The sequence below is a fragment of the Pan troglodytes genome, chromosome 14 (assembly GCF_028858775.2).
Source record: "Pan troglodytes isolate AG18354 chromosome 14, NHGRI_mPanTro3-v2.0_pri, whole genome shotgun sequence".
Classification (NCBI taxonomy): Eukaryota; Metazoa; Chordata; class Mammalia; order Primates; family Hominidae; genus Pan; species Pan troglodytes.
Window position 1 is genome coordinate 43,224,801 of NC_072412.2, and position 9,520 is coordinate 43,234,320.

The following is a 9,520-nucleotide window of genomic DNA, read 5'->3' on the forward strand; positions in this document are numbered from 1 at the left end:
TTGACTGGTCCTGATTTATTGGAGCAGAAGAGGAAAAGAAATGACAAGCCCTAAATGTCAAGACGAGGAGGTGTGTGGCCTGGCCGTAAAGAGAGCTGAGAGTGTGCACTGGGATGGGTCACGTGACTAGGATTCTCAAGCCAGGAGAGACCAGGAGCCAATTCAAGTGGGAGGTGTCAGAAATGCAAAGTCGGCTGTAAAAATGTCAAGAGCAAGGCTGGGAATAAGGCAAAGGGAAGACTGCCTTCTGTTTTGTGGGAGGCAGGTTACAAAATGTTAGGAGTGCACATTTACTTTCATGTGTCTGCTTGGTTGCAAGTCAAATCTGCTGTCTGCTGGAACTCCGGAGAACTGATAGGAATGCAGCATCCAGGAACCTGATCCTACCCCAGGGAGTTCTGATGCTACCTTCCTATGCTGCAGAGGCCTCTCCTGCTGCAGCACTAAGAGAAATTTAGACAGTAAGTCAATCCAGACATGCCCTGTGAAAGTGAGATCTTATTGGCGTGGCTTGCCCGGTGAAAGGTAATGAGGAGTAGCTGAGGCTGCACCTGCTCAGGAGCCCATGTGCTCAACAAGAAAACTCCAAGCTTGCTTCAATTTGGCATTGTTTTTAGTGAACGTTCACTGTTTTAATTCCATTCACTGTTTCTTATTTATTTGAGATGGGGTCTCTGTCACCCAAGCTGGAGAGCAGTGGTGTCATCTTAGCTCGCTGCAGCCTCAAACTCCCTGGCTCAAGTGATCCTCCCACCTCAGCCTCCCCAGTTGAGACCACAAGCGTGCACCCATCTTCATTCTTTGTTTCTTATCCTTGCTGGACTACTGCAGGGGTCCTCCTGGAGATGAGATTCTTCCAACCTGAAAAACTCTATAATTATTTCTGCCAGAGCCAAAATCTTCCTGGTCAATGGCTGAAAGGGGGCAATGCTCAACATGGAAATGCATACTTGCCACGCTTAGCAGGAATCTGGCGGGGCTGAAAACCCACCACATACAAGGCACTCTCAGGAGGCAGGAACTGGGCCACTGTCTTAGTTTCGATTCCTGAAACAGGAATCTAGATGCACATGTTTACTGGGGATATGATCCCCAGAAACACAGTGAGGGATTGGAGAAGCAAGATAGAGAGAGGTGGGTTAGCCAATAAAGGGGGTGTACATGAGCAGGATGCTGCACAGAGCACTTGGGTTTTACTTCCTCTGGAGTCCCTCTCAAAGGCTCAGTGGAAAACACCTCGATTTTCCTGTTGGCAGGGGGTATAAAAAAACGGAGACTTTTTTTTTTAACCAGCTCCATCCTTCATTGGTTAAGGGTTGCTCCAGGCACCTTTAACTCTGATGCTCTTCTGGGCTTCCCCATGCATGGGGCTTAACAAATTTCTGTGGCCAGAGAGAGCCATCAGGCAGAGATGTGGAAGCTTTAGGTAAGAAGCTACAGTGTGTCCATGAAGCTGCAGATGACCTGCAAGGGAACATGCTCCATCCACTTGCAACAGCCACCATGACAGTAATGTCTTCTCATCTGTGTGCCCAAACATGTGCACATGTGCATGCACACACTCACACACACCCACACACACACAAATGCAAATTGTTGTACCTTTTTCTCATTTGCACTCCCCCTCACCATGACCATGTAAAAATCGAGTCTCCAAATAGTTTCAGCCCTGCTGAGCCATATAGCCTTGCCTTGCAATACGAGCAAGTAGAAGCAGTTATCTGTAGCCTCCCAGGCCCCAGCTACTCCATTGTAAATCCATGCCAGTTTCTAACTTCAGCCCAGCTGGAAAGGCTAGGACTTGCGTTGGCTGTTTTGCTTAAGCCCTGCTGAAGGGCAACATGGGGTGATGGGAAAAACTGGAACAGATGTCAGGAATTTGAGGTTTCTTGTGTCCTGTCCGCCAGTAAGTTACATAACTTCCTTAGTTGACTTCTAGAACTTAGTTTCTCCCTTGGTAGAACTAGAGTAATAATACCCGCCCTATTTGCCTCCAAGAGTTGTAGGAAGACTCAAAAGGAGCCAATTCACGTACCTGGGATCACCTTGACATGGCAGGGATGTTCCTTGCAAAGCCTTATCCTGCTCAATCTTCACCTAATTACGTTGGTTTTAGGCTTGAAGCAGGGGCCTTGCTGGCTGACCTCTCAAAGCCTCCCTTTCCCTTGTTCCCATGTGTAGCATTCTGTTTTGGGAGCACAGAATGTCCTCTGGTCTAGAGGAAGCTAAGCCACTGTTTGCAATCAGTCCAAGCAGATCAAGTTAAGGACCAGGCCATTTTGGAGGCACACAAGGACTCCTCTTGGCAGATGGGCATGACAGGCTTGCTTGCAGCCTGAGTGGTGAACAGCCCCTTCCATCTTTTCATTTGCTCATATCAAATAGCAAATTCCAGAATCACTATACAGAGTGGTGGATGGGGCAATACAAGTTACCCAAAATATTAATAGGCACTCATGAGTGCACCAGCTGTTGTGACTAGTCTGTGTCATTAAGGCCTGTGTGATGTCAACAGAGAAGCCATTGTTGGCTGGACCTGCCCCCACCAGCTCAACCAGGGAGTGTTTGTCAGTCACTTAGGAAGAGCTGCCTTAAAGGGTGAGTGTGGTTCTCAAAGGTGGGAAAAACTAACAATTCTTGAAGAGGACTCAAGGTTTATTGGACCACCAAATACTGGAGTTGATGCTGAAGTCTATAACAATGGTAACAATACTCAGGGTGTATCCATTGTGGGCCCAGCCAATGGATACTCTGGGGAGTAATGAGGGGAGGGGTGTTGAGTCCTTCTACATAGGCTCAGAAAGAAAGGTTCTTATCATCCACTTAGAAACAATGGAAGCAAAGTAACTCTCTGGGACAGAAACTTTGTCGGTCAGGGAGAGGCTTGAAGGAGACTCTAAATGGTTCCCAGAATGAATTCCCACGTAAACCTAAAGAATGCTGATGGAGAGAAGCCACTGCTCATTCTTCTTTTTAAGCCAAATAATATCCTTCTGCCGGAACAGAGTTGTTCTTGGCACTTGGAAGTAAATGTGAGGAGGGAATCAAAACACAACGCCTGAGAGACAAATCCATAAGAAATCTGAAGGCCAGGACGTGGTGAAAAGTAATAAAGATAGAAGGGTCAGTGGCAGGAACAAAGATTAACTGTACCAGAGGAGATGGCGCTTTGGCTCTGAAAATAGGATTGAGCGAAAGCCAGAAGTGCTGCAGAGACGCACGTGTCCTTCGTTTCCACCCTGAAGGCTCAAAGGAAGGCCGCTGCCCAGCCACGCGGAGGCTGCAGGACAGAGTTCTGGAAGCTGGGGCCTCCTTGCCCTAATCCTGGAAGGATATTCCACATCTAAATCACCGAAGCTTCATCCTGTGATGCAGAAGCTCTCCCCTTGTGAACAACCAACACAGGAAGTAGTGAAACCTGGTAGAGAGAATATTATCTTTCTCCACCTTCAGTTATACCAGAACTGCCTCCAGGGACTTTGGCAGGTTTGACAAATGGCAGAAGAATTTAGAAGATTTTCTTTGCTGGCAAAGGGAGCCAATGGTTGGGCACAAATGTGCTGCTGCGGTTGTTTGTACAATGAAACTCTAGATTGTAGGCAGAAATGTCAGGTTCCTTTCAACTCTCTTCAGAGCTAATCTAGTTCCCATGTGCAAACTCAATCTATAGCATTTGGGTAAAGAATACTCAGTCCTCTGCTGTGACAAGAACAAATTCATCACCCACACCATACATTGTAGCTAAGGGCATCATTGTGCCCACATGAATCACCAGGCAGAGACGGCTGCCAACTCTGAAATTCTTTACTCATGGAAGACTCACGTATACTAATGCCGACTATTTACGCAAGCACATTTCTCCAGGTGGCCTGGAGCAGTTTACAAGATGCTGGCTCATTCCTCATCATGCCACTTGGAAGGAGAGCAAAACGTGGGGAAAGAGGAAGGGCCGACATCATCATCTGCATTTTATGTGGGGAAACTGAGGCTCACATAAGCAGTAAAGTGAAATGTATAGACATTTATGAGTCAGAAATCGACCATGGAAGAGGCAAAATGAGCTTATCTGAATCATGAGTGGACTATTTCTTGCCCAACAATTTCATGCAGCTCTTCCAACACAACTGTTTTGATACAGCAGCCTCAAAACAAGTCAAAATTCAGACTCGCTGTATTTGGTTTATAACCAGTTTCCCATCTTTCATTCCTTCTCTGACTTCTACCTGACTTCTGAATTTGGTTGACCCTGTTTTTTTGTTTGTTTGTTTGTTTTGTTTTACTTTAAAAGACCCTCAACCCTCCTGGAGTCCTGACCTGCTATTTCTTTCATTTTGAACCTCTACCAGTCCTTTCCTTCATCTGTTACCAATCCATACACCCTTAATGCCTGGAGGTAAGACTGACAATGGAGGGGGGGAAGTGAAGATCAAGGTTGAGGTGAAGCTCACAGATGGCCTGCAAGATGCCTATTTTACTCATCATTTATTTTTTAAAAAGCTGAACATTTATCGGCTGAATCTTTGAGCCATACCAAAATATCCTCATGTCAAAATAGCTGCAGTAAAGTGGTTCTATTAAAATAGCTGCCTCCAAAGAACTGAGAGTGGAGATGTCACCTGCTTCTGGCACCTGACTTTGGTCCTCTTCTGCGTGGCATTGCCTTCTGCTCTGCTGGATTCTGGCGTATGGCTCATCAGAGGAGGCACTAACATCAGGGCTGCCTTTTATCTTGCTGATCCAAGCGAGGACTATGTAGGTGTCACAGATGAAACTCGTCCAGAAGCCAAACAGGATGCTAATGGCATGGCCACGTGTTTCCAGCACCCTGTGAGGCAGCTGGCTGGCATCAATCCTCTCCCCAGCCTCCATCCCACCCCCATCCACCCATAAGCTCTTCTTGGGTCAGAAATGCAATTCTTTGATGGTGCCAGACAGCCAGATGATGCTGGAAAGAAGAAAGAAAAAGAAAAAGCAGGTTTCTAAATTAAGCACAAGGCTCGTTTATAAAAATAAATAGCCACAGCCTAGCAACGTGCTCACAGCTCAGCTTTCCTCCATAATAAAACCTCTGTGGCTGAAGCCTGGGATGACACAGCCTTCAGAGGGCCCCACGCCCTGGCCCTCCTCATGCCCTGGCCCCTCCCAGGATAATACTCACCTGGAGAGTGCTGACAGTGGTACTTTGGGGGCCCTACTCTTCATTCAAGGCCAACCAAAGGCCAGGCTCCAAAAAGCAGAAGGAAGGCAGAGCTTAATGAGGCCCATGAACACTTACAGACTCTTGGCAGTAACTAATACACCTGTAGCAAAAGTGGTTGAAGTTCCTTGGGCTACTCTGTTGAAATAGGAACTCCTAGTTAAGACCATGTCTTCTTTGTTCACCATTGAACAGTACTCAGCTAAGCACAGGGCACGTATTGAGTACTCAACCAGTATGTGAGGAAAGACTGGTTAGAGGTATAAATGAATGAATGAATGTTGCCATCCCATTATTGATGCTCTCCAAACTCTTCACTACAAATGGAGTCAGTTCCAGAATCCAAAGACAGCATTCTTCTCCTGATTATGACATGCACCAAAGAGGCATCCCCTGAGCTGGATGTTTAAATCAGAGCCCACAGCTGAAGTGAGCACCAAGATGTACTGAGCAAGTGTGGACTCTTACTGATCCAAGTGGTGAGGCTGTTACAATGGGCAAGGGCAGAGGGCATGCGATATGTAGGTAACTATTGTTAGCATTCCTGAATCTTCTCCTGTTCTTTAGGCAGCAGCAGCTCCAAGGGTGAACTGTTGCTCAGCAGAGAAATGGCAGGAAAAAATAGGACATTCGCTTCTGGCCTTAGTCCTGTTGGAACACAAAAAGTGGAGTCTGCAATGCTGTTGGAGGCTCAACAGGTCAAATACATCAGTAATGGGCATGGTATGGCTGGGGTCATACGGAGACAGTCCTTAGAGCACTGAAAATGTGATCATCCTGAATCCCATAAGGATCCTTATGAGGTTAGAAGGGACAATGTGGCTCCACTTTGACGACTGACAGCAGTTGCTTTGGTGAGTTTCTACGTATTCCCTTGTGATCAGAGAGTGGTACAGGACAGCATGTCAAAATCGTAAACCACCATCTCAGAGCAAGGCCCGTTAGTTACAATATTAAAAAGATCAGAGAAATTGGCACATAGCATCATTTAGAAATCTGTCTTCAGGCATCTTTGTCTGGCCTGGCTGGAAACAGTAAAACCATATTTATGTCATTGAGAAAAAGGTTCTTAATTAAATTCAAATGTATAAGAATATATCGTAGGTCTATTTTTGGAACAATAATCTGGGAACAAAAAAAATCTAAACAGCAACAAAACTTGTACAATAGCATTTAGCTTCAGACAGCAGCATACAATAGAGAAGAAGGAGTCCTCATAGACTCTGGACTCTTAGATTGATTCAATCCCACAAGCTAGAGCACCAAAGTCATGGCACTGGGACATTTAGGAAGAGGAACTCTAGCAGTGACCTGATTAGGAGACAGCTCCAGCAGAGAGTCAGCACATAGACTGGCCAAGCTGCCCCCAGATCTTTGGTGATATCTCTTTGATGGAGATAAAGGAAGCCCTTTCCAAAGCAGACCAATTATGGCATCCACAACCATAGTCCCTGCTCCAGCCTAGTGAGGACACAGTATGTTCCATAAGTCCCTAAGGCTCTATGCCCAGGGCTCCCACTTCTGACACGGCTGCTCAAGGATAAGACCCCACTGACCCCATTCTCTATGGAGGGTACAGAAATCCGTAAGAACAGAGTCCAATACTCAGCTCTGTGACCTTAACTACTTGGAAACTGATTTTCCTTGTTCATAAAATGGAGAGAGTAAAAATAATGCTTTCTATCTCCCAAGAGTGTATGAGGATCAAATGAAACACTATTATGTTCAAGTGCTTCCCAGTCTGCAAGCTATTGTTCCATGTGACCATGTTTTATAAAATGTAAAGGTATACAGTGAGAAATTTGCTTCTGATGTAAGGATTGAGACTTCCTTTGTCACAAACTTTTAGGGTGCTGTCTGGTTCCATCTTATTCATAATACTATTTTTTTTTTCAGAGACCCCTAGCCATTTCCTTGGCTTCAAATACCAAAGACCTAGCATTTCAAAATTGTGTTTCTGTAACTGCTTCTTTCCTCTTACAATCCCTCAAAAAGTGCTGCAATTCTAGAATGCATGAGGAACCTTGGGGCTCACAAAGTCCACCACTTCACTTTGCAGATGTACACACAGAGGCACAGAAAGTTTAGGCACTTGTCCAAGGTCACCTGTGGAGTTTCACTCACCCTATCCTCAGCTTCTCCCACAGCCTGCCAGTGTCTGCCCTCCAGTGGGTCTTTGAGGGCCACAATTCAGATTCCACTCTTCTGCAGCTGGGACATCTATCTTCTGCCCTCGGACATCAGAGCTCCTTGTCCTCAGGCCTTCAGACTCCAGGGTTTACACCAGCAGCATTCCCCCGCTGGTTCTCAGGCCTTTGGTCTTGGACTGAATTACACTATCTCTTGGACTGAATTACACTATCAGCTTTCTTGGGTCTCCAGCTTGCAGGTGGCATATTGTCACTCCATAATTGCATGAGCCAATTTCTATAATAAATCCCTTCTTAGATAGATAGATAGATAGATAGATAGATAGATAGATAGATAGACAGATGGTAGATAGTAGATGCATGCATACATACATACATACATACATACATACATACATACATATCCTATTGGTTCTCTTTCTCTGGAAAACTTTGACTGATACAGATTTTGGTGCTACACTCCCTCAATACTGACCATATTTTCCCACTTTTAAGTGAGTAATTGTTACTTAAGCTAGGTGTGTTATTTAGGATGTGAGGGATGGGGAGCCGGAGGATGGTAGACAGTTGAGGGCAAGTGGATTAAAGCATGGCAGTAATGGGAACAGGCACCTCTAGTGATCATGATGCCTCATCTTAGATTATACCTTTGGAATCTGCCTTTTGTTTTTGAAAAAATAAATATATAACCATTTCATTTTTATAGTTATTCGTAATAATTTGCTTCCTCACAGAAATGGCAGAATACATTCATGCAAAGCATATAAATGCACCCAAGTTGTTGCTGAGTTGTTTTAAAAGAATGTATTAAGAAGTAGGATTTGTTAAGTGACAATTCGTCTACCATCGGCCCACCTTCCTCTCTGCAGATGACCTTATGTCTACCCAGTAAAGAAAATATGAGGTTATTTTGTGTGAAACACCCCCATCACCCCTACACCTACCTATCCATATGAAGCCAAATTCTCCTCCTCCTTCCCTCCTCCCCAAACCACCTACTCATACAAAGAAGGGTCTTTCTTTCTGTCTGTAATTACAGATCTACATGTGTGTTAGACCTACGGTGACCAACGATCCTGGCTTACTCAGGACTGAGGAGATTTCTGGGACACAAGACTTTCAGTGTTAAAATCAGGAATATTCCTGGCAGACTGAGACAAGCTGGTCACCCTGGTAGGCCCCATACCCTCACCCAGGGACCTTTCTAAACAAACCACGATTGAATGAATTGATACTAAATAGCAGCGAATTGCTATGTGAGATTGGTGGTCAGGAAGATAACTAGAAGGGATGAATGAATGAAATGTAGTGATTTTTTTTTAATTAAAACCTTCATGAATATGTTGGGAAAAACCCGGAGGAGGGTATCCTATTATCTAGACGAGCAGAAGAGCAGAAAAGTTACACTAAAGAATTTATATAGAGATGTAGATCCCATTCACCTGATGGTTAAGTCAGGGCAATCCATATTACATAGGAAACAGACCATAGTATTGCTTCACAACTTTCTAACTTCCTGTCATACATTTGTTAAAAATTATAACATCTGCTACATAGGTTAAGTTGAAAGGAGAATCTTCTTATGGCCACATGTGACCACCTGAGTGGCCTCATGACCACTGAAACTACCTAGACTCCTGAGGACTGAGAGGGTCAGTATTTCAGCTCACATGTGACCCACTGACTACATACCACTATGTGGCTGGTTGGGAATCTTTGAACTATAGGATTATAGCACTGTGGCCTAAACAGGCAGGTCTAGACTCTACTCCATCACAAATCTGAAATCTTGACCCACATTCTCCCTAGGTTTCTGGTGAAACTAGCAAAGCCTAGGAGGTCAAACTGCCTCTGATAACCCCATATTGTGAAGCTTCCTCAAAGGCTATTTCTTGAAATGGAACCGGTGTGGCTTCCTGTTTACATTTCCCCTTCCTTGGTCCAGGTTTATGCCACATACTCACAGAGTTGCAGCTTGAGCAATGACTTAATGACTTTGGGCAAGAAGGAAGTAATCCTACGCTACACTCAGCTTATACTCAGTGGTTGACCTGAAATAAGATTAAAAAAATTTTAAAGATGTTGCCAACAATTTAAAAATTCAGATATTTTTCATTAAAAATTCAGATAAGCTGCCTCCTTTCAAAAAAAGGAAAGATCTAGAAGCTTGGGG

The 9,520-nt window shown here is 44.7% G+C and overlaps 1 protein-coding gene across 6 annotated transcripts in view; it reads right to left on the bottom strand.

Moving 5' to 3' along the window:
- Positions 1-8,273, bottom strand: part of LOC741476 (uncharacterized) — a 66,295-nt gene extending 58,022 nt beyond the window's left edge. For 3 of the 6 annotated variants that reach the window (XR_008538787.2, XR_001708689.4, XM_063792118.1), the window contains exons 1-2: positions 5,159-8,273; positions 2,036-4,945 (exon numbers count right to left, since the gene is read on the bottom strand). The gene's annotated coding sequence lies outside the window, so the exon portion shown is untranslated. The remainder of the gene's footprint in view (positions 1-2,035; positions 4,946-5,158) is intronic. The other 3 variants (XR_001708692.4, XR_170923.6, XM_063792119.1) reach the window with 2 other exon arrangements.
- Between the last annotated feature and the right edge of the window lie 1,247 nt (positions 8,274-9,520).